The sequence below is a fragment of the Myodes glareolus genome, chromosome 6, assembly GCF_982192425.1.
Source record: "Myodes glareolus chromosome 6, mMyoGla1.1, whole genome shotgun sequence".
In the NCBI taxonomy this organism is placed as follows: Eukaryota; Metazoa; Chordata; class Mammalia; order Rodentia; family Cricetidae; genus Myodes; species Myodes glareolus.
The window spans coordinates 17916427-17938593 of record NC_142031.1 but is presented as its reverse complement, the minus strand read 5'-3'; the positions used below and the strand labels follow the sequence as shown (position 1 = coordinate 17938593).

General features: G+C 45.0%; 1 protein-coding gene and 1 long non-coding RNA gene across 6 annotated transcripts in view; one reads left to right on the top strand and one right to left on the bottom strand.

The window, feature by feature from the left end:
* Zbtb40 (zinc finger and BTB domain containing 40) overlaps positions 1–1768 on the bottom strand; it is a 77271-nt gene extending 75503 nt beyond the window's left edge. For 3 of the 5 annotated variants that reach the window (XM_048443277.3, XM_048443279.3, XM_048443278.3), the window contains exon 1: positions 1575–1768. The gene's annotated coding sequence lies outside the window, so the exon portion shown is untranslated. The remainder of the gene's footprint in view (positions 1–1574) is intronic. The other 2 variants (XM_085690462.2, XM_085690463.2) reach the window with 1 other exon arrangement.
* A 107-nt stretch (positions 1769–1875) lies between these two features.
* LOC146894112 (uncharacterized) lies at positions 1876–16120 on the top strand. The gene is made up of 4 exons (XR_015002191.2): positions 1876–1955; positions 5482–5608; positions 10774–10824; positions 12672–16120. It is a non-coding gene; the product is annotated as an uncharacterized LOC146894112 (long non-coding RNA).
* The last annotated feature ends 6047 nt before the right edge of the window (positions 16121–22167 follow it).

Below are 22167 nucleotides of genomic sequence, written 5' to 3'. Positions count from 1 at the left end.
GAAATAGGTTTGAAATTATTTTTGTCAGACAGGCAGGGGTAATGTACAACTGCAATTCCAGCATTTGGAAGCTGAGGAAAGAAGATCTCAAGTTAAAGGTGAGCCTGGGCTGCGCAGCAAAACCTCTGTTTCTGAGTACCTGTACATCACCCAAGCCCGTAGAAGACCCGTGTTTCTGTGTGCCTGTACATCACCCAAGCCCGTAGAAGAATTTAAATTCCAAAGAGACAGAGGTCAAGGCTATCTTGTGCACTAGCACATTTCCAAAAATCATACCTGCACACAGTAGAAGCAAACGGCTAATTAAATTCACTTAGGCAAGCATAGGTGTTAAAATAAACAAACAAAACAACCGTTAAATGTTTGAGGGGGCTGGGCAAGGGGCACTCGCCTGTAATCTCAGCACTTGGGAGGGAGAGGCAGAAGAGTCAGGAGCTCAAGGCCAACCTCGGCTGTGTACACGCACAAAAGAGAGAGAGAGAGAGAGAGAGAGAATTAGTTCTAGGACAGGACAGCCTGGGCTACCTGAGATCTTGTCTCAAAACAAACAAAAGACAGGGTTTGGGAAATACCGTCACAGAAGAACCATGTCTACATGACCGGTGGGTATAATTTATGCCAAGTAATGATAATTTGTACTTTGAGATTGTAACCAATACCAAGATTTGGATACAATTACAAGAAAGAACACTCCCAGAGGGAGAAAGCAGTACTAGGCAACAGGGGATTCCCAGTGTTAGGCTCAGATTGCCAGTCCTATGACCTAGTACACCCCAAAACAGCTTAATCTCACATCATTTATTTTGCAAAAGAAAAGTATTTCCAACGCGCATGTGTAAACATAAAATAGATGGTCTATTGGACGCACTGGGCGGCGGACAACATTGCAAAGTATGGGAAACTAGCTTGAGCGTGATACGGAAGTCAGGGTATTGTGTCAATCGAACATTAGCTCAATCTACTTGTGCCTCGGGCCAAGGTTGGCAAACTTCTGTAAAGCGCCACTGAGAAATGACTCCAGCTTCATGGGCCTCTCCATCAAAGCGGAATAAAAGCCAAGCAACGGCGAGCACTCCCCCGCCCCGCGTCGGGCAGGCGGTCAAACAACACATAAACAATCAACGTGGCTGCTTTTCTGTGCAACTTCACTTCTGGGAGCTGAAGTTTTATTTCATATGACTTCTATTTCCCCACAACTATTTTAAAACGGATAAACCATTCTCGTCTCGCTGTAAACAAAAGCTGAGAGCAGGGACGGGGAGGGACCCCTGGGAGGGCGGGCGTCCGCTGACCAGTCGCGGGGAGCTGGGAAAAAGGCCCGCGGTTGCCAGGCAGGGTCCCCCGTCCTCCCGCAGGGAGTCCACGACCGAGACTACGCCCGGGGTGAGGGCCACCCCCGGGCCACGTCCAGAGGACAGCGGGCGGCTGTGATCGACGCGAGCCCCGTGGAGCTCGCCACGTGCGTAGCCCGCAGTGCGCAAGGGTCCCGGGGCGACCCTCATCCAGGGAGTCTCTCGGGCCGCTGCCGCAACAGGGGTCTCCATGTGGAGTCCCAGCGCCGTTTCTATGGTTACCTGTTCAGTACCGATTCAAACTGCCGTTCTTTATTGACAGCGCCATAGAGGACACGAACACTCCTGCCCGAAGGGAACAATAAAGCTTTCTCCATTCAACAGCGCCAAAGACGCCAAAAGGCAGCCATCTTGGGGCCGGGGGACGCTGAGGGCAGAGACGCTGAGATGCTCGCGCCATAGTCACGTGCTGGGGTGGTCTCGCGAGAAGGCGGTGTCTGTACCATGTGGTCATTCTCCACCAATGGTAGGGTCCCAGGGCCAGCTGGCTACTAGCCTGTTCTTGACCTCTGACCTCCGCCCCATTTCCTTGGGAGAAGTTTGCCTGGTGTGGTCGCCCATTACCCGAGCCACCCTGAGATCATCAGCGTGGAGACAACAAAGGTTTCTGTCTGTTTTCCGTAATAACAAACACGGTCACGTGCGGGACGGGGACGGGATTTATTCTGGACTGGGCTTGGCGTGGATTCTTTTACCACGTTCTCTCTCGTCTTACTGCACCCCGATCCCCTAGCGTCTTGGCAGTCAAACATGCAGATTTTTTTGTCCCTGCTACCGATGTCAGACCCAGATACAAGCAAGCTTCTTGTTACAGTGTCAAGCTTCCTCTGTTCCATCGGCAGTGACAATATTCAATGATCCTCAGCGCTGTAGCTGTCAGTTGGACTCGGTGCAATGCCGTTTGAAACCAGAAATTCAATCGAGTAGAACTGCATCTCGAATTGCTGCTGTCACTTGGCCTATCGTATTTACTGTCACTGTGTGGTTTGCAGCCACTGCCAGAGACTGTAACGTTCGTACAGTTCTGCTCATTGGAACACTCTGGCCAGCTGTTGTAGTTTGTTTCTGTCATGATAAAACACACTGACAAAAAGCAACATACTCAGTCAGGCTTGGTGGCCCATCCTTTAATCCCAGTATTTTGGAAGCTGAGGCAGTCAGATCTCTGTGAATTTGAGACCAGTTTGGTCTACGGAAGGACTTCCAGGACACCCAGAGCTACATAGTAAGATGAAGAAGGAGGACCAAGGAGAGAAAGATATATTTCAACTTACAATTGCAAGTTAGTCCATCACTTTGGAGAAGTCAAAGCCAGACAAGGGCTTCACAGTCACATCACGTCCACAAGAGCAGAGAGAAGTGAATACATACCCACCTGTTTGCTTGTGCTCAGTTGAATTTCTTACACAGTTCAGGACCCCAGTTCAGGACCAGACTGGGAAGTGGTGCCGGCCACAGTGTACTGGGTCTTCTGACATTGTTTAGCTCAAGACACCCCCACCCACACACAGACTAACCCAGTGTAGACAATCACCTAGTGAGACATACTTCCCAGATGATTCCGGTTGCGTTAAGTTGACAAACCTAAACATGACACCCGTAGTCACCTGTCAGTTGTTTCCACTGTCATCACCCGGTTATTCTTGCCACAGTCAAACCAGCATTTAGCAGGCCCCTGCCGGGACACAGTCACCTTCTGAGCCACTCCCCCTGTTATCCTCACAGGTCACCATCACCTTCAGCCTCAGATTTACCACTTGTGTAGCCTTTAGCCCTTCACCTGCAGCAGTTATGACGACCGAGCCCGACAGCCAGCAGCCTCTGGTTCACTTATAGTAGGAGCCCCACAATGTAGAACACAGGCTTTAAGAAACACCTATGACAGTGCTCGACACATCGGGGCTCCACAAGTAGGTACTAAATGAATGGATCTTTTAAAAAACAGTGTGGTCCCTGTGCTTTATGGAAATGTGGCTGACTTGCAACTCATGCAGCAGGAATCAGTTTTAAACTCCTCTGCTTAACCAGGTTCCACATCACATAAGGAGTAAGAGGAGAGATCACAAGAAAGGAGGTCACCGTGTCCACAGAATTTTCATGACTGTGGTCACAGAAATTTTTTTTCAGTGGTGGAGATCAAACCTAGGGCCTTGTAAATGATAGTCAGGGACTCTACCCCTGAGCTGCATTTCCCAATCCCAAGAATAGGATCTCAGAAAGCTTTTCTTTTTTTCTTACTTTAAAAGGAACACATGGAATCAGGCAAAATGGCTCAGCATGTAAAGTCACTTGTTACCAAGCCTGATGGATGACCTGAGTTCCATCCACAGGACCCCACATGCTGAAAAAAGATAACTGAATCCCATAGATTGTCTTCTGACTTCCACACATGCTTTGGCACATGTCTATCCATACCCAAATAATGAATATACATGTAATAAAAAAGATTACATGACCAGTGAAATGGGGCAGTGAGTCAAAGCTCTTGCCACACGAGCTTAACCTGAGATCAATTGCCAGCATCCATGGGGAAGGAGAGAACCAGCTCTAGAGCGTTGTCCTCTGACCTCCACATATGTGCACTGGACTCGCCCACATAGATACACATCATGCATGAATAATAAAAATTAGAATAATAGCTGGGATTGAATTAAAATAATAGCGCACACCTTTGATCCCAGCGCTTGGAAGGCAGAGGCAGTCAGATCTCTGTGAGTTTGGGACCAACCTCATCTAAAAAGCAAGTTACAAGACAACCAGGGCTACACAGAGAAACCCTCAAAAACAATCCCCCCCCCCAGTTAAAATAACGGGCAAGGTTTTCCCTAGTAGACATGTGTGTACGCGTGCACGCATGCGTGTGCGCACATACACATACACATCCTTAACTGCAGTTTCCTGGTTACATTTACTTGAAGTTTTTCATTGAGTATCCCTAATTCAAGAACCTATAATCCAAACTGCTTCAAACTCAGAAGACTTTCCAGTGGTAATATAACCAGTGGTAATGTAACATGACGAGTAGAAAATTCGCACTATATCTCCTGTGGCAGATTGTAGTTAAAACAGGTGAGAGGTCTAGAGAGCAATGGTTTAGTGGTAAAAGCCATGGCTGTTTTTCCAGAGGACCTGGATTCAGTTTCCAGCATGCACAGGTGTCTTACAACCACCTGGACCTCCTGTCCCAGGGGATCTGATGCCCTCTTTCAGCCTCCTTAGGTACCAGGTACCCACATGGTACACAGACATACATGCAGATGAAACACCCATACACACATACATACACAAATAGGTACACTGACAACCTGATTTTATATAGCTTTCAGCCTATGTATGTGTATATGAAGTACCTGTGACTTTCTGAGCCCATGATTTCTCATATGTATGGCAAATATTCCAAATTCCGAAATCCAGAATACTTCTAGTCCCAAGCAAATTCAACTTGCATGAAGCATTTTTTTAAATTTCATTGGTGTTTTGCCTGTGTGAGGAAGTTGGATCCTGGAGTTACAGACAGTTGTAGGCTGTCATGTGGGTGCTGAGAACTGAACCCAGTTCCCCTGGAAGAGAAGTCAGTGTTAGTAACCACTGGGCCATCTCTCCAGTCCCCCATACATGAAACATTTTTAAGAATATATTTTACTTATTCTTTGGCAGTTTCATAGATTTAAACACCTTGACCATATGCATTCCCATTCCCCCCTACTTCCCTGAACACCCCTCAACAAGTCCCCCTCCCAACTTCATGTCTTTTTTTTTTTAATTTTTGTAACTCACTGAGTCCAATTAGTGCTGCCTGATCAATCATGGGATCATGATTGATCTTGTTGGTTTGACCTTGTGTGGGTAACCATGAATTCATGGGAGCAGTGGCCATGTCATGTCTCAAAGATAGCATTACACAGCACACATGCAGGCAGCACACACACACACACACACACACACACACACGTGCGCACATTCGCGCACACACACAGACTCCTGTCTTCCTGCTCTTGCATTCTTTCCACCTCTCTTTGGAAGTGTTCCCTGAGCTTTGGAGGTGGGGCTGTTACAGGTGTGGCTGCTGTAATGCTGAGCATTCAATAGACTTATTCCCAGCACTTTGACCAGTTCTTTGTCTCTGTAGTGACTGTTGCCCACTGCAGAAAGAAGCATGTGTGACCAAGGCCAAGAGGAGCACTTCACATGAAACATGAGACAGTCTTCTGGAACTGACTTACCTACAGTTCGGGAGGAAGAGCACAGGAGGGCTTGTGAGTAGGTTCCATGGTAGAGCATATACCTAGCATGTGAGCCTGTATTTCAAAACAGCAAAATTCTGACTGGGCACAGTGGCACATGTCTGTAGTTACTGCTACTCAAGAGGTTGAGGCAGTTGGGTCACTTGAGCCCAGAGTTTTAGGCAGTGTGGTAACATAGGGGTATCCCGTCTCGGGAAGGAGGGTAGTGGAGGATGTAGGAACCATGGCATTACAAGGAGTACTGCCCTGGCTTCTGGCTGTTGTCCCATGGAAGAATAAGAAAACAGTGTCTGGTTCATCTAATAAAGTAGCCTCACTTTCTCAGAGAGTGCCAACAGCTTTTGTAAAAATAACATGAGCTTCCCCATTGGTAGAAACTTGACCTTGATAGGAAAGGCACTTGGGGGCTTTTCATCTCTGTCTATAGAGTTGGTTCTCGGGCCACTGCCCTATGTAAGATCCCCGAAATGGTTCCAGTTAATCCACCCACTGTGGTGTCTCAGGGATGTGGGTCAGTGCTAGAGCACTCGATCATTATCCAAGTCCCCATCACCAAAAAATGAACACAGTGAAAAGCTACCATTTCCACAGCGCTGAACACATACCAAGGACACTGAAGCGGGAGATAGCGCAGCCAGCAGCATCTCACTGCTGATGAGAGCAGTTGTCATTTATCTCTTTATGCCTCTCTGCCACATGCCATGCCACCCGGGGGTCTGGAGTACCTCATTGTACTCTCATAACCCTCAATGACCTTGGTACTGTGAGGCTGGAAAGACAGCTCAGCAGTTAAGAATATTTACGGCTCTTGAAGACGACTTGAGTTTGGTTCCCAGTACTTCTTACCAGGCAGTTCACAATCACATTAACTCCAGGTCCAAAGGGTATCATCCCCTCTTTTGGTATCTGTGGGCACCAGTACTCATGGGCTTGTCGCCCCCCGCCCCCGACATAGACACAATTAAAAATGTTTTAAAGAGGAAACTGATTCAAAGAAAGAAAATAATGTGTCTACAAACACATAACTCTTGAAGGAATTCGGTCTTCAGCCAGGAGATCTGACTCCAGAGTCTGCATACCCTTCAATCTTGCATATTAACTTATGTTTTTTGTAATAAATGTGTTCACTGTAAGGAATGGAAAGATTACAGAAAAAAGATAGTGGGAGGCCAGTGATTATAAATTCTACCACTTATCTATACCCTGCCATTAGAGCTGAGCATCTCTCCGTCTCTGGACATATTCACATTAGTAGGTGACTGTGGAGATAATGACCATTGGCGACAGCTTCTATCTGCTGATTGCGATGTGCTGGCTTTATTCTAAGCCCTTTCCTGAACTAACATACTTAATTTACTTGAAGAGAGGTGGAGAAACGTCATTTTATTAAAATGAGCTCAGTGGACATATTCAGGGTCCACAGCAGCCAACCACCTGCTGGTGTCTTCCTCCTGAATCAGGTTTCTTCCTGATTGCTGCCCTCCAATCAAATTTGCAGCCCAGAGTCCTGCGGTCCTACGCTGTGAAAGTCAAGTCCTTAAATAGCGTTTTCCATGCAGCTACTGCCGGGTGAGCTGTCTCTGCTGCTCCCCAAGGCAGTGGTGGTATTTGTGGAATCAGAGTCGGCTGCAGGCTGCACACGTGCTTTGTGTTAGTTAGAGCAGGTATCGGGGCTTCGAGTCCCCTCACTCCCTTTCCCAGAACTAGTTTCTCTGTCCTCTTCAGTCCCAGTGAAGCCTGGTCTTCAGGTCTTGCCCAGTGGCCACTCAGTCCCAGATGGTGCAGCTGTTGGAATTTGCCAAATACCTCAGAAAGGTCAGCCGCGGCTCGTCTGTCCTGGAAGACGGAAGACAAAAGAGCGACCGTCATGCTCCAGCTGCAATGCCCAGCCTGGAGCACTTCCCGGGCCCTGTGCCTGCTGATATGTTATAGATGAATTCGCAGCTGGGCCAAAGGCATGCGCACTTTCAGAATGCTTGAATCAGTGTCTCCGCTGACACAGTGCACAGGCCCTTCATGTTCATCTCACCCAAAACCCAAGTGGTGCTTTTCCCCTCGAGCCTGTTTCTTCCTTTCACCTCCGAGATGATGCCCCCGGCCACCATTCTCTTCAACATTTCTCTTTCTAGCCTTCAGCCAGTCACCAGATCCTGTGGGTTTTACCTCTGATTTGATGTCCAACACCACAGACATGCGCATGAGTTCACAAACACACTCATAGAGAGAGATTATTTAAAATCCCTTTTATCCTCTGAGAGCCTTCAGTGATATATCTGTCTGATGAGGGGTTGCTGGGGATGGAACAGGGGACAGCGTGCACTCGCCCCGAGCTCTGCCTTTCAACCCAAAGTATATCTTTTTGCTGGCATAGGGTTTTGCCCTAGTGTTGATGGCTGCTGACTGATCAGGGTGGTAGTTGCTGATGTTTGGGGTGACTGGAAATTTCTTAGAACAAGACAACAGTGACTGTCCTGGCTAGTATGACATCAGCTTGATACAGCTAAAGTCATCTGAGAGGAGGAAACCTCAATTAAGAAAATACCTCCATAAGACTGTGCTGCAGGGCCTGGAGAGATGGCTTAGCAGTTAAGAGCACTGGCCGTGGTTCCAAAGGACCTGAGTCCAACCCCTAGCACTCCCATGGTGGCTCACAGCTGTCTATAGCTCCAGTTCCGGGGGATCTGGCATTTTCACACAGACATACATGTAGGCAAAATAGCAATGCACGTAAAAATAAACAAACCTTTATAAAAAAAAAATAAAAGGGCTGCAGGCAAACCTGTAGGGTATTTTCTTAATTAGTGATGGATGCGGGGAGGCCAAGCCCATTGTGCATGGTACTACCCCTGGGCTGGTAGTCCTGAGTTCTATAAGAAAGTTCGAGCAAGCTGTGATGAACAAGCTTGTAAGTAGCACCCCTCTATGCCCTCTGCATCAGGTTCTGCCTGCAGGTTCCTGCCTTCACTGTTTCTCATAATGAACTGGTATAGAGAACTGTGAGGGAAACAAACCCTTTCCTCCCTAAGTTAGTTTTGATCATGGTGTTTCATCACAACAATAGTAACATAACTAGGCCAGTGACTTTCAGTGCGTTGATTGACTTACAGTGCTAGGAATTAAAGCAGGACCTCTTGTACACAGACAAATGCCCTACCACTGAATGACATCACAGCCCTCAGTTGACAGTATCAACTTACACACCAAAACAGCTTTAATCCCATTGTATGACTCCAACAGAGCTCCTGCAGAACTAGGTACATTGCCAATAGCTGTATTTTGAAAGGAGTCTTTTTTCCCTCAACAGTGGGTTTAAAGTATTCAGTAAACCACATTGAAAACAGATGTGTATTCATCAAGGCTTGTTCTGTTCCTACAACACAAGCAGAGGAGGGATTTCCCATAATTCTTTTTAAAATTATGTTTATAAACTTTATTATAAAAACCCTTGCAAATAAATAAAAAACGTCACATACCAAAATTAACCAGACCCGCAGTCTACACAACTCAGTGAGCATACAGTTAGGATAGGCATTCAGAGCAGATGTGGAACTTCACCTTACCGCTTACACATTTGGAGTCAGATATACCTTATGTTCTTATCCTCCACTAAAACCAAAACAAAAAAAAAATCTGACTTAGAACTAGAAAAACAGTTCTTTATTTCCTCCTTCATAACCCCTGTCCGTTACCTGCATTCCATCCTTCCTCAGTCCCCTGATAATCACCCTCTCTTATTCCCCTTTCGCCATGTTGTTCTGCACCCACGTGTGCATTTGCTTACACATATGCATATGCTATTGGCTAGATGCCACATGTGAAAGAGAACATGTGGTTTATTTCTGGGGTTGTGTGATCTTGCCTAATACCTTACGTTCAAGTTCATCCATTTTCCTGTCAAGTTTTCAACTTCATTTTCCTTATAGCTAAAAAGTGTCCCATTTTATATATGTACAAAATTTCCATTATCTGTTCATCTCCGGATGGACAACTAAATTGGTTCCAATCCTTTCCACATCTTGTCCAACATCAGATTTATTGATGACAGCCCTGCTGATGGAGTACGGTGGCATCTCACATAGCAGTTTTAACTTGCGTTTTCCTGAGAGTTAGGGATATTGAACACATTTCTTTCTTTCTTCCTTTCTTCCTTTCTTGTCGCGCCCACCTCGCCAGCAAGGATGACACAACACAGAACTCTTCTCACTGCGGTTTATTCAGGACCTTTGAACAATCTTCTGACCTCTCGCCCCGAGGAAAGCCAGCCCCCAGCTTAAATAACCTCTGGGTAGCCAACCCAGCAAGCCACATGGGAAATGCAGATAGGTCCAGAAACACGGAAGCAAGCCAGATCCTTAGCATTAGCCATATATGGAGTTGTTCACAACCGAGAGCATTCACCATCGGGAAGGTGGAAGGCGGAAACCAGCGCCATCTTTAAGGCATGGCATTACGCAGCTCTCTACTCTTTCTTTCTTTCTTTCTTTTAGACAGGGTTTCTCTGTGTAGCTGTGTCTGTCCTAGAATTCACTCTGTTAGACCAGGCTGGCTTTGAACTCTGAGATCTGCCTACCTCTGCCTCCCTAGTGCTGGATTAAGGACATGAGCACACATCAACCATCCAATATTGAATACTTTTAAAAATTTTGGCCATTTGCCCTGCCTCTCTCTCCAGTTCATTTGTCCATGTGTTGATTGGTAGTTTTATACCCTTAGTAGTTAATTTCTTCGTTCTTTGTAAATTCTACACATTAGCCCTTATCTGAAGTGCAGCTAGTTAAGATTTTCTCCCATTCTGTGGACTGTCTGTTAACTCTGCTGATTGTGTCCTTTTCTGTACAGAAACATTCAAATCCATGTGCTGTTGCTGTTCTATTTAAAAAGTTCCTGCCATGGTGATGTATTTATACCAGAACTTGGGAGGCAGAGGCAGGGGAATCTTTCAAGGCCAGCCTGGTCTACAGAGAGAGTTTTAGGACAGCCAGGACTACACAGAGAAACCCTCTTTCAAAAAACAAGTAACAAATAAATGGTTCTTGCCTACCCCAATATCCTGAAGGGTACTCTATTGTGTTTTTTACCAGGAGTTTCAGTGTTTCTAGTTTTCATTTAAGGTCTTTGATCTATTTTGTACTGGTTTTTGTACAAGGTAAAAGAATCTAATTTTATTTCTCCTGCAGGCAAAGTCCATTTTGTCGGCACCATCTGTTGAGCAGGCCATCTTGTTCAAAGTATGTTCTTGCCTTCTTTGTCATGAATTGGGTGGGAATTTCCTATTTTATTTCCAGGACCTCTATTCTGTTCCATTGGTCTTCTTTTCTTCTTTCCCCTCCCAAGAAAGGGTTTCTCTGTGTAGTTCTGCCTGTCCTGGAACTTGCTCTGTAGACCAGGCTGGCCTTGAACTCAGAGATTTACCTGCCTCTGCTTCCTGAGTGCTGGGATCAAAGATGTGAGTTACCACCGCCCCTTTCTTTCTTTTATTTTTATGCCAGTCTGTTTTTTATCACTACAGCTCTGTAGAATAATTACACCCCAGCATTGGTCTTTCTCCTTAGGACTGCTTTGGCTATTTGTGCTGTTTTGTGATTCCATTTGAATTCCTACTTTAATTTTTCTAAACCTTGGAGATATGACATGGGAATTTTGATAACTATTGTATTAATTCTGTGTATTAGTTTTGGTTATAGCTATTTCAATATTAATTCTGCCAATTCTGGAACAGAATATTTTTCCATCATCTAGTATCTATTGTGATTTTTCTTTTTAATAATTTGAATTTTTGTTTCAATATTTCACTTCTTTGTTAACTGTATATCCTATGATTCTTTTTGTTTGTTTTTTGAGACAGGATGTCTCTACATTGTATTACAGCTCTGAGGGGAAGGTGCCCTGACTGTGGGGAGCCAGGCTATAGCTATAGCTGTGAAGGGAAGGTACCTTGGTTCCAGTGGGGATGGTTTCCCGGCAGGAATAGACCTATCCTGCTGTTCTCCAAGAGAGTGGCTTCAGCTCAGCTCTGCTGCACTCTGCTAAGAGAGTTTCCCAGCAGTCATGCCTGTTTCTTCTCTGCTCTATTCCACCAAGGGAGTTTCCCAGCAGAGATATCCATTGTTTCTCTGCTCTGGCAAAAGTTGTTGCTTCTCTGGATCAGGCTGCTAAGGGGGAAACCCCACAGAAATGTAGCAGTTTGCTCCTGCTTGAGTGAAAATTACTTCTCTGAGCCACTCCACTAAGGGAGTTTCTCAGCAGAAGTGTCCATTGTTCCACTCTGGTGAAGATTTAGGGCTTCACCCAAAACTCATTCAAGAGATTTATTGGGAGGAAGAATCCAGGAGTGTGACTGCCTCTGCCAGGACAGAAAAAGGCAGCTCCCAACTGAGTAGGCACAGGGCTTATATAGAGCTTCTTAGCGGCAGAGTTTTTCCAGGGTGAAGATTTTCAGGGTGGGTCTTGGTCAGATTTCAGTCCCTGAGCTTGTTGAAGCTCAGAGATTGGCTCGGGGATTGATTGGTTTTGTGCTCAGAAATTGGTTGGTTTTTGTACTGAATTAGTCAGAGGCTCAGAGTGTGTTTCTTTAGCTCTGGTTTCAGGACCAAAGTGTGTTTCTTTCACTGAAACCCCCCCCCCCTTTTCTTTTAACCTTTTGGCTTTGGTTTCAGGGTCAGGGTGTGTTCTTTCACTGCGTCTGGTTTCAGGGTCAGGGTGTGTTTCTTTGGCTGGTTCTTTTACCCTACATACATAACCCTTTCTGTCCTGGAACTCACAAAATAGACCAGACTGACCTAGAACTCAGAGAGCTCTACTGACCTCTGTATATTCTATAATTTTTAAAGATTTCAGTTTTCAGAATTACAGTAAATGAGTTTTAGCTTCAGTGATAGTTACTACTGATTGTCAAATTGACAAGATCTAGAATTCCCTAGGTGACATATCTCTGGGTACACTTGTCTAGGATTATCTAGATTAGCCTAAATGTGGTCAATAATCCCCCCAGCTGCTGTCCTGGACTGCATAAAAAGGAGAGAAAAAGCCCAGCACCTCATTCATTCTCTCTTTTGCTTCTTTACTGTGGACACAGAGTGAACAGCTGCTTCCCACTCCTGCTGCCTTGGTGGACCTTGATGGACTTTGATGGACCTTGGTGGACCTTGGTGGACCTTGGTGGACCTTGATGGACTGTACCATGAACTGTGACCTAAAATAATCTTCTTCCCTTAAATTGCTTTTATCAGGGTATTTCTTTTTCACCACGATAACAGAAAAAAAAGAACAGCTCCAACATGAACCAGATGCAGTGGCCCTTCATATGTCCACCTGTGATGTGACACTGGCCTTGACTTCTCTCTAGGTGTGGCAGTTCTTGATGGCTTTTTTTGTTTGTTTGCTTGTTTTGTTTTGTTTTGTTTTGAGACAGGGTTTCTCTGTAGCTTTGGAACCTGTCCTGGAACCAGCTCTTGTAGACAAGGCTGGCCTCGAACTCACAGAGATCCGCCTGCCTCTGCCTCCCGAGTGCAGGAATTAAAGGCGCCTTGATGGCTTTTTCCAGTGGACGTCATTCCTCCCCACCAGAACTCCTTTGTGTAGTGTGACCACTTTCATCAGTGATCAGACCGACCTATTGATTCTGGATCCCTGGTACCTGCAGTGTTACCTCACTCTTCAATGGAGATGGATTCTCTCTTCCAGTTACATGTACCAACCTCTGAGAGTGTCCAGCCTTTCCTTCCCCATCTTCTTCCAGATAGCACAGAACTGACAAGTTAGGGCGTGGCTCTGGATTGGACTTTGGTTTACAGGAATATTGTGGTTTGGTGGGCCTGTTGACTTGGCTCAGTGGGTGTTTAGTTTACTTTTCATTGCTGTGGTAAAACACTATGACCAGAAGCAGCTTGTGGAGGTGTGGTGTCTTGAAAGAAAATGGCCCCCAAAGGGAGTAGTACTAATGGGAGGTGTGGCCTTGTTGGAGTAAGTATGGTCTTGTTGGAGTAAGTGTGTCACTGTAGAGCCAGCTTTGAGGTCTCACATATGCTCAAGCCATGCCCAATGAGAAAGACCACTTCCTGTTGTTGGTGAGTCAAGATGTAAGAACTCTCAGCTCTTTCTCTAGCATTATGTCTACCTGCATGCTGCCTTGTTTCCTGCCTTGATGACTATACCTCTGAACTGTAAGAGAGCCACCCCAATTAAATGTTTTCCTTTATAAAAGTTGGTTATGTTATCTCTTCACAGCAATAAAACCCCTAACTAAGACAGAAGTTAGTACCAGGGATTGACCATGCTTTTGTTAGAAGGAATAAGGACTTTGGGACTGTGGATTAGAAAAGCAGTTAAATGCTTTAAGTGCTGCTTAATGGGCCCTCCTAGTAGGAACATGGAAGACAGTGGTGCTGAGTGTGATTTGATGAACTGTATGGGTCTAGCTCAAGAGATTTCACAGCACAAGAATATTAGTATGTAGCCTAGAGGCTGGTCTTGTGATATTTTGGTGAAGAATGTGGCTGTTTTTTGCTCTTGACCGAAAAGTCTGCCTGAGGCTAAAGTGAAGAGTTTTGGGTTAATTCTTTTGTCAAAGGAAATCTCAAAACATCCTGGTATAGACTCGGTTGTGTGGTTATTAGTGTTAACTTTAATGAAGATTTATAGTGATAAGGAACAAGCTGAGCACGGAAAAAAACAAAATGTAAAATTTGAGGAGAAAAGGAGCTTTAGGAAGTGGAATGGAGCTAAATCAGGAGATAAACAGATTAAGAAATGAAATAAAGAGAGTGGTGTCCTCAGGGCAAGATCCCAGCCAGATAAATTTCCAACTTGTGTAAAAAAAATTAAAGGAAAGCTTAGAGTCAGGTGTGGTGGTGGTAATTCCAGCACTCAGAGGGCAGAGAGTGGTGGAATCTCTGGGTTTGAGGCCAGTCTTGTCTACAGTCTACAGATCCAGTTTCAGCCAAGTTTAGGCAGTGAAGGGAACCATTGAAAACAGAAATCTGGTGAAGATGTAATTGAATGAGGAGACTCAGCAAGCATCTGAACTTGGCAGCTTTGGCCACGTGGTTCTGTCTTTAGAGTTAATGACAGAGGAAAGGGGCTATGGAATTTGTCTCTGAAACTAAGGAAAATTGTTGAGGCCCGGTATGTGTCAAGGGTGTCCCTGAGTGCAGGGCTACAGTGGCCATTTTGTGAAGTTGTGAAGTTAAGGCCTGGATTGCCTTGAAGACCCCAAGATGTTGGCGATGCCAGAGCCATGGGATACCTGCTGAGGAAAACTGCTAACAGGGAATGGAACCAGTCCAAGAGAAAAAGAAGTGTGTTGAAGTCAACAAAGCTGAAAGGAGCTGAAGATCTGAAGATCACTTTGACATCAGACATAGAGATGCAGAGTTTGGAGTTTGCCCAGCTGATTTTCGGTCTTGCTTTGTGTTTGGTTGGAACCTCCAGCTCACTCCTGTAGTCTGAGCAGCCCCAGTCCTGTCTCTCCAAACTCTGTCCACTCAGAGAATCTCTGAACCAAAAAGCCCAGTTCTGCATTCTTGGCAGCTATGGGAGCTTCCTCCCCTGAAGTTGCCAGCCCCCCAAGTACCCACCTAAAGCCATCAGATTTTGACCATACTTGAGCACAAACCCATCTTGTGGTGGACATGTCATCAGCTCTAGCCTATAACCTATGTAATCCCTGCTTTAGTTGGGGCATGCAGCTTCTCCAGCCTCAATCTCTGGGATTGGAGAACCCACCTGGGAGTTGCTTTGCACAAATAAACCTTTTGTTATTCTTTTCCAATTCAGCTTGATCTGGCTTACTGCATTGACTGAGAAACCTATTATCAGGAGACAGAAAACTTGTTACTTTTGTCCAGTATTTCCTCACTATTCTTATTTCGCTTTGTTTTGGAATGGTAGAGAATATTCTGTACCATTATATGTTGGAAATATGTTATCTGCCTTTTTATTTTAATTTTATAGGGGATTGCAGTTAAGAGATTGCTTGAATTGCAGATGAGACTTTGAACTTTAGACTTTTAAATAAGTTTGAGACTATGCGGACTTTCGAAGTTGGACTGAATGCATTTTTACATCATGATATGGCTACAAGCCTTTGGGGGCCAGGGAGTGAAATGTGGTGGTTTGAAAGAAAATGACCCTCAACGGAAGTGGCACTAATGGGAGGTGTGACCTTGTTGGAGTAGCTGTGGTCTTATTGGAGGAAGTGTATCCCTGTGGAGGCCAGCTTTGATGTCTCATATTGCTCAAGCCACACCCAGTGAGACAGTTCACATCCTGTTGTCTCCAAGATGTAGAACTCTCAGCTACCTCTCCAGGACCATGTCTGCCTGCATGCTGCTGTGTCCCACCATGATGATAATGGACTGAAGTTCTGAACTGTAAGCAAGCTATCACAATTGAATGTTTTCCTTTATGAGAGTTGCCATGGTCAAGGTGTCTCTTTACAGAAGTAGAAGCCCTAACTAAGACAGGAGTAAAGAGCCTGTTGCATCTTGTAGGTTGTCCCAGTCCATCACTGGGAGAAGTCAGGACACACATGGTGCAGGAGAATTATCTGTATTCTGTCAATCATATTTTAATAAAACGCTGATTGGCCAGGCAGGCAGTATAGGTGGGAAAACCAGACAGGAAGTAGAGGTGATGCAATGAGAACAGGAGAATTCTGGGAAGCAAGGAGGTTCCTCTGCCATTCCTGTACAGACCACCGAAGAGGCAACATGTAAGCTGTCACACCGAGAAAGGTACCGAGCCCATGTGGCTAACATAGATAAGGATAATGGGGTAATATATGTTATAAGAGTTAACAAGAAGCCTGACCTAATGGACCAATCAGTTTATAACCTGATGTAGACTCCGTGTGATTTTCCTTGGGACTTGCTGGCTTGTTGGGGTACTGGGCGGGAAAGAAACCCCAACAAGCTGGCCCACACACTACAGATGGCGCCCACGTGGATAACTGAATCCACAGAAAGCTTGAGAAAGCTTGGGAAAGAATAGAGTAAAGCATGTTTTCTTGGTAGCAGCAACTTCTCAGGTCTACTCTGCTTGCTAGAGGCAAGCAAATGCTCTCGTCTAAGAGAGGTTTCCTGACTCAGCTTTAGCTGCAAAACCCTGCAGCTCATTAAGAGGTCCTGCCACGAAACACTTACGGTGTTGATCAAAAGCTGAATGCATGCTTTTCGGTTTTCAGCCGTAGCAGGAAAAAAGCTGCACTGTTTTAAAATGCCGGCTATCTGGGCTGTCCTGCCAGAGCAAACTCTGACTCTTTCAGGCAGGCAGTCCGACTGAGTGTGGTCTGTGAGCAGAATGCTGCAGCTTGCTTGCTGGCAAGGACCTTGAAACGCCATAGAGTTGTGGCAGTGAACACAGCTCTGGCTGGTACCTCAGCCTTGAGGCTGAAAAGCTAAGGAATGAGCTGGATCTAGCCGTCAAAGCCACAGCTCTCCATATTGCTTAGTAAATTAAAGACTCATATGGTCAGAAAAAGAAAAATATACAGTAAAGAGAGATTCAAAGAGGAAGAAAACCTCTAAATGGTTTACAGTGTGTATATGCAGGCTAAAAGTTAAAGTTCTTAAAGTTAAAAGGAAAGAAAGAGAGTAGTTGGGTGTGGTGGTACACACCTTTAATCCCAATGCCTGGGAGGCAGAGGCATATTGACCTCTGTGACCTCAAGGTGTGGTAGTACATGCCTTTAATCCCAATGCCTGGGAGGCAGAGACAGATCTCTGTGAGTTCAAGGTGTGGTAGCATACACCTTTAATCCCAGCACTGGGGAGGCAGAGACAGGAGGATCTCTGTGAGTTCAAAGACAGCCTGGTCTACAGTGTTATTCCAGGACAAAGATATACAGAGAGCCTGTCTCAAAAAGTAAAAGTAAAAATAAAAGAAATAGAAGTAAAATAAAGCCGCATAAAGATGGAAAATACACAGAGAATCTTGATACTGTGTGTCATTATGCTCTCTTTTAATTGTTTGAATGCTGAGGAAGGAGCAACAGTCACCAAAAGACATTTGCTTATAAATGCTGCTGAACTAACCCAAGATAGACATTTTGAAAATACCTTGGCTTCAAAACTGAAGTCAAAAGGTATGTTACTTTGGAGAAGAGATTTTGCTTTTGTTTCCACAGAAAATGAGAGGCTATGGATTCATTCTGAATTAAGAAAAATCAGTTTTGATCAAGGGAGGCCACCTGAAAAATCTCTGACAGGAACAGATGGCCTAGATGTCTAAATTCTACGTCCAAAACAGATTCAAGACTGTCTCCTGAGATGATCGAGACTCACAGGATACTCCAGTCAGGACTTGAATTATAACTCTAAATTTTCTTTAGGTCCCCATAAGATCATCAGCGCCCCCAACCAGCAGGAAGTAGCCTGAAATACTACGCCCACATTCCCAACAAATGGACTATGGGTATTTTTCTTTGTTTAAAAAAAAAAGAGGGAAATGGTGCAGGAGAATTATCTGTATTCTGTCAATCATATTTTAATAAAACGCTGATTGGCCAGGCAGGCAGTATAGGTGGGAAAACCAGACAGGAAGTAGAGGTGATGCAATGAGAACAGGAGAATTCTGGGAAGCAAGGAGGTTCCTCTGCCATTCCTGTACAGACCACCGAAGAGGCAACATGTAAGCTGTCACACCGAGAAAGGTACCGAGCCCATGTGGCTAACATAGATAAGGATAATGGGGTAATATATGTTATAAGAGTTAACAAGAAGCCTGACCTAATGGACCAATCAGTTTATAACCTGATGTAGACTCCGTGTGATTTTCCTTGGGACTTGCTGGCTTGTTGGGGTACTGGGCGGGAAAGAAACCCCAACAAGCTGGCCCACACACTACACACACATTCAAGGCAGAAACTTGGAAATAGGAACTGATGAAGAGACTATGGAGGAATGCCACTTACTGACTAGCTTCTAGATTCGTGTTCAGTTCAGCTACTTTAATATACCTCCCAAGATACCTGTCCAGGGGCAACGCCACCCCCAGTGTGATGGCCCCTCCCACAACAATCATCAATCAAGACAGTGCTCCCAGTGAACCCTAGTTTCTGTCAAGTTAACCAAAACCAACCAGCACAGTAGTAAGGGTGCTCACTAGGCCAGTCTAATGCCATGACTTCAGTCCCTGGGACCCATGGTGAAAGGGGAGAACCGGCTCCAGGTAGTTGTTCTCTGACCTCCACATTCAAGCTGGGGTGAGCCCCCCACCCAGTACATTTTAAACAAAGAAACAAAGAGAGGCAATCCCTGCCGAAGGGAGAGCAAATAAAGCACAGGACGGGGCTAGAGAGATGGCTCAGCAACTAAGAGGACATCTGCTCTTGCAGAAGACTCAGCTGGATACCAACATCCAAGCTTCTATGGTTCCAGCTCTGAGGGATCTGATTCCCTATTCTGGCTTCCTGCAGCACCTGCACACACTGTATAGGCATATTAAAAAAATAAAAATAATGGGTAGCTGCTGCAGAACTAAGGATGCTGTAGCAGGATGCTCTGAGCTACAGATGATGAGGATGATCGTGATGATATGATGATGAAGAGGAGGAGAAATGAGAAGGAGAGGACAAAGGGGGAGGAAGGGGAGTAGAAGGAGGAGGAGGGGAAGGAGGAGCGGAAGGAAGAGAAAGAAGAAGAAGAAGAAGAAGAAGAAGAAGAAGAAGAAGAAGAAGAAGAAGAAGAAGAAGAAGAAGAAAAAGAAGAAGAAATAATTAACCTAAACTAAGTTTTAAAAATAGTCTGTTATCCCTGGTAACAAGAGGCCCCCAAGTTATGTAATTGAGGGTCTTGTATTAAAGTCATCAAAGCCAAATTTCTTCTATCCTCAGTGCATTATCTTAATTTGCACACTGTGTCTCCTCTTAGAGATAAGATGGCTTTAGTAGTGCCAGACTTCACACCATCACAGCTATGGTCACTACCAGAAAAGGGACTCTTTTTTTTTTCATTCTTGTTTTCTATTTTGTCATAAAATAAAAAAAGAAAATCCTTTTTTCTCAAAATTTGTACCCTGAGTCCTTCCCTCACGTGTCTTCTGCTTCCTTAGACCTGACTCTCACATCTAAGCCTGTATTGCTGGCTAGAAAAGGGGGCCATCATTTCCACAGAAGCTGAATCTGGGATCCTCCCCAAGACTGGATGGGCCGAAGTCTCCCCTGAACTGTGTGACTGAGCAAAGATGGAGGGCATTGGAATCACTTCGGGAGAGGCAGTCGACCATATTAGGAACAAAGCATGCAACGTTTTGTGAAACTCTAAAACAATGAATATATTCTTTGGGGGGAAATTATAAAATGCCAAAGTTAGTACAAGGCAAAAATGGAATCAAACATTCTTTGCTTCCTTCCTTTAATAATTTAATTACTGAGTGCCTATTAAAGTCTAGCTACTATTTCTATTCAAACACAGTGCCCATCCTCATCCCTAATCAAAATGTCACCAGGCCAAGGAAATTTTTGCAGGCAAATTCTCCCAAACTTCTATAGAATAGCTTATTTCTATGTCTTCAAAGTTCTTGCAGAGAATAAAGAAGACAGTCTCCTAATTAATTATTAAATCTAGCTAAACTAGATTATAGCTAAATAGGTACAGTATGGGAAGACTTATAAGCCAGCCTATAACTACAAATGGGAAATTCACAATTAAAATTCACAGTAGGGCTTATTTAGAATCAGATAAAGCTACCAGGATTCATTAGAGAAAAAAATACAGGAAAAACATCAAGTTGTAGTTAAATTAGCTTTCTTACCTGATTCATTCTCTCTATCAAATGCCTACAAGGCTGGAGAGATGGCCCAGTGATTAAGAGCACTGTCTCCTCTTACAGACATCCTGTGTTCATTCCCGGTAACCATCTGGGGGCTCACAACCATCTCTAGTGGGATCTGATACCCTCTTCTGCCATAAAGTCAGTCTACATAGCGCTCATACACATAAAATAAGTAAATAAATAAATCTTTAAAAAAAAAACCTGTAGTGGAGGTAGGCATAGCAATATATGCTTTTAAGTCTAATGCTCAGGAGGCAGAGGCAGGCAAGGCAGGTGGATCTCCGTGAATTTGAGGCCAGCCTGGTCTTTATAGTGAGTTTCAGGTCATCAGAGCTACATAGTGAGACTCTGTTTTAAAAACAACCCCTCAAAAGAATTTTCCAAAATTTACTGCAGCCAAATGTTGTGGCCTACACCTTACCCAGCGCTTGAAAGATGAGGCAGAAGGGTCATAGTTCACCACTATCTTTGGCTACATGAGTTGTTCCCCATGTCTCACCATTGGAGTGGAAATGCTTATTCTACCATTGTACAGTGGCTCAGAACTAAAAGTTTGCCTTAGGTCTCCAAAGAGTCTGGAAGCTTTTGAATGGTGCTGGAACCTTTAGGACCATAGGGATTTTTAAAAACTGAGCAGAATGCATTTTGCATTGTGCAATGGCTGTGCACTGAGGTAGAGTGTTTGGTGTGAGTGTGAAAGCCCTCTCTCCTGCCATATGTAAGAACACAAGCTAGTGGCACTGTTTTGGGAGCCTGTGGGACCTTTAGGAGGTGGGGTCTGGCTGGTGAAAGTGCCACTGGAGATGGGCCTTTAGGGGTCACAGACTGGCTGTGCTGACTAGCCTTAAGTCAGCTTGACACAAGCTATCGTCATCTGAGAAGAGGGACTCTTAACTGAGAAATGCCTTCTTAATATCAAGCTGCAGGCAAGCTGTTAGGCCATTTTCTTAACTAATGATGGATGGTGGAAGGCCCAGTCCATTGTGGGTAGGGCCACTCCTGGACTGGTGGTCCTGGGTTCTATAAGAAATCAGCCTCCCTGGAGAGCAAGTCAGTAAGCAGCGCTCCTCCATGGTCTCTGCATCAACCTGGAGGCAGGTTCCTGTCCTGCTTGTATTCCTTTTTAGCTCCCTTTGATGACGAGCAGTGGTGTGGAAGAGTAAGCCAAATCAACCCTTCCCCTTTAAAAGGTGCCTTTGCTCGTGGTGTTTCATCATAGCAACGGTGACCCTAACTAAGACACTGGCCTTGCTGTGCAGCCCATTCTCCGCTTTCTGATCCACACCGTGCTCCATCGCCACAGAACAAACCACGTCTGCTGTTGTGGCTTCCCTGCTGAGACAAGCAGCAATCCCTCTGAAACCATGAACCCAAACAAACCTTTCCTTGACCAAGCTGTTCCCGTCACCAGGAGAAAACCAGCTGAAACAATGCCCTGCTACGAGGGGCAAGAACTGGTCCAGTCCATTTGGAAAGCAATCGTGACAGGCTGCCTAGTGGCACAGACCGCTTTAGATCACAGATCACGGCTGTGTTCCAACCCAGGGAAACATCTGGCCTGGACTCACAGAAGTAAGTCCCAGCAGTTCCACCAGCACACTTGGCTGCAGTGTCTATGTTCTTCAGCAGAGAATTATTCAATAAAACATAATTGCGTGATTGAAGAACTCAGTGTCACTGTCTAAAGGACTGGATCTGTACCAGCCAACATCAGCGTGCCTCAAAGACAGAGAGTGGCTGACACAGCCAAATGTCAGATGTGTTCACTAAGCACACAGGAGGCAATAGTTAAGTTGTTT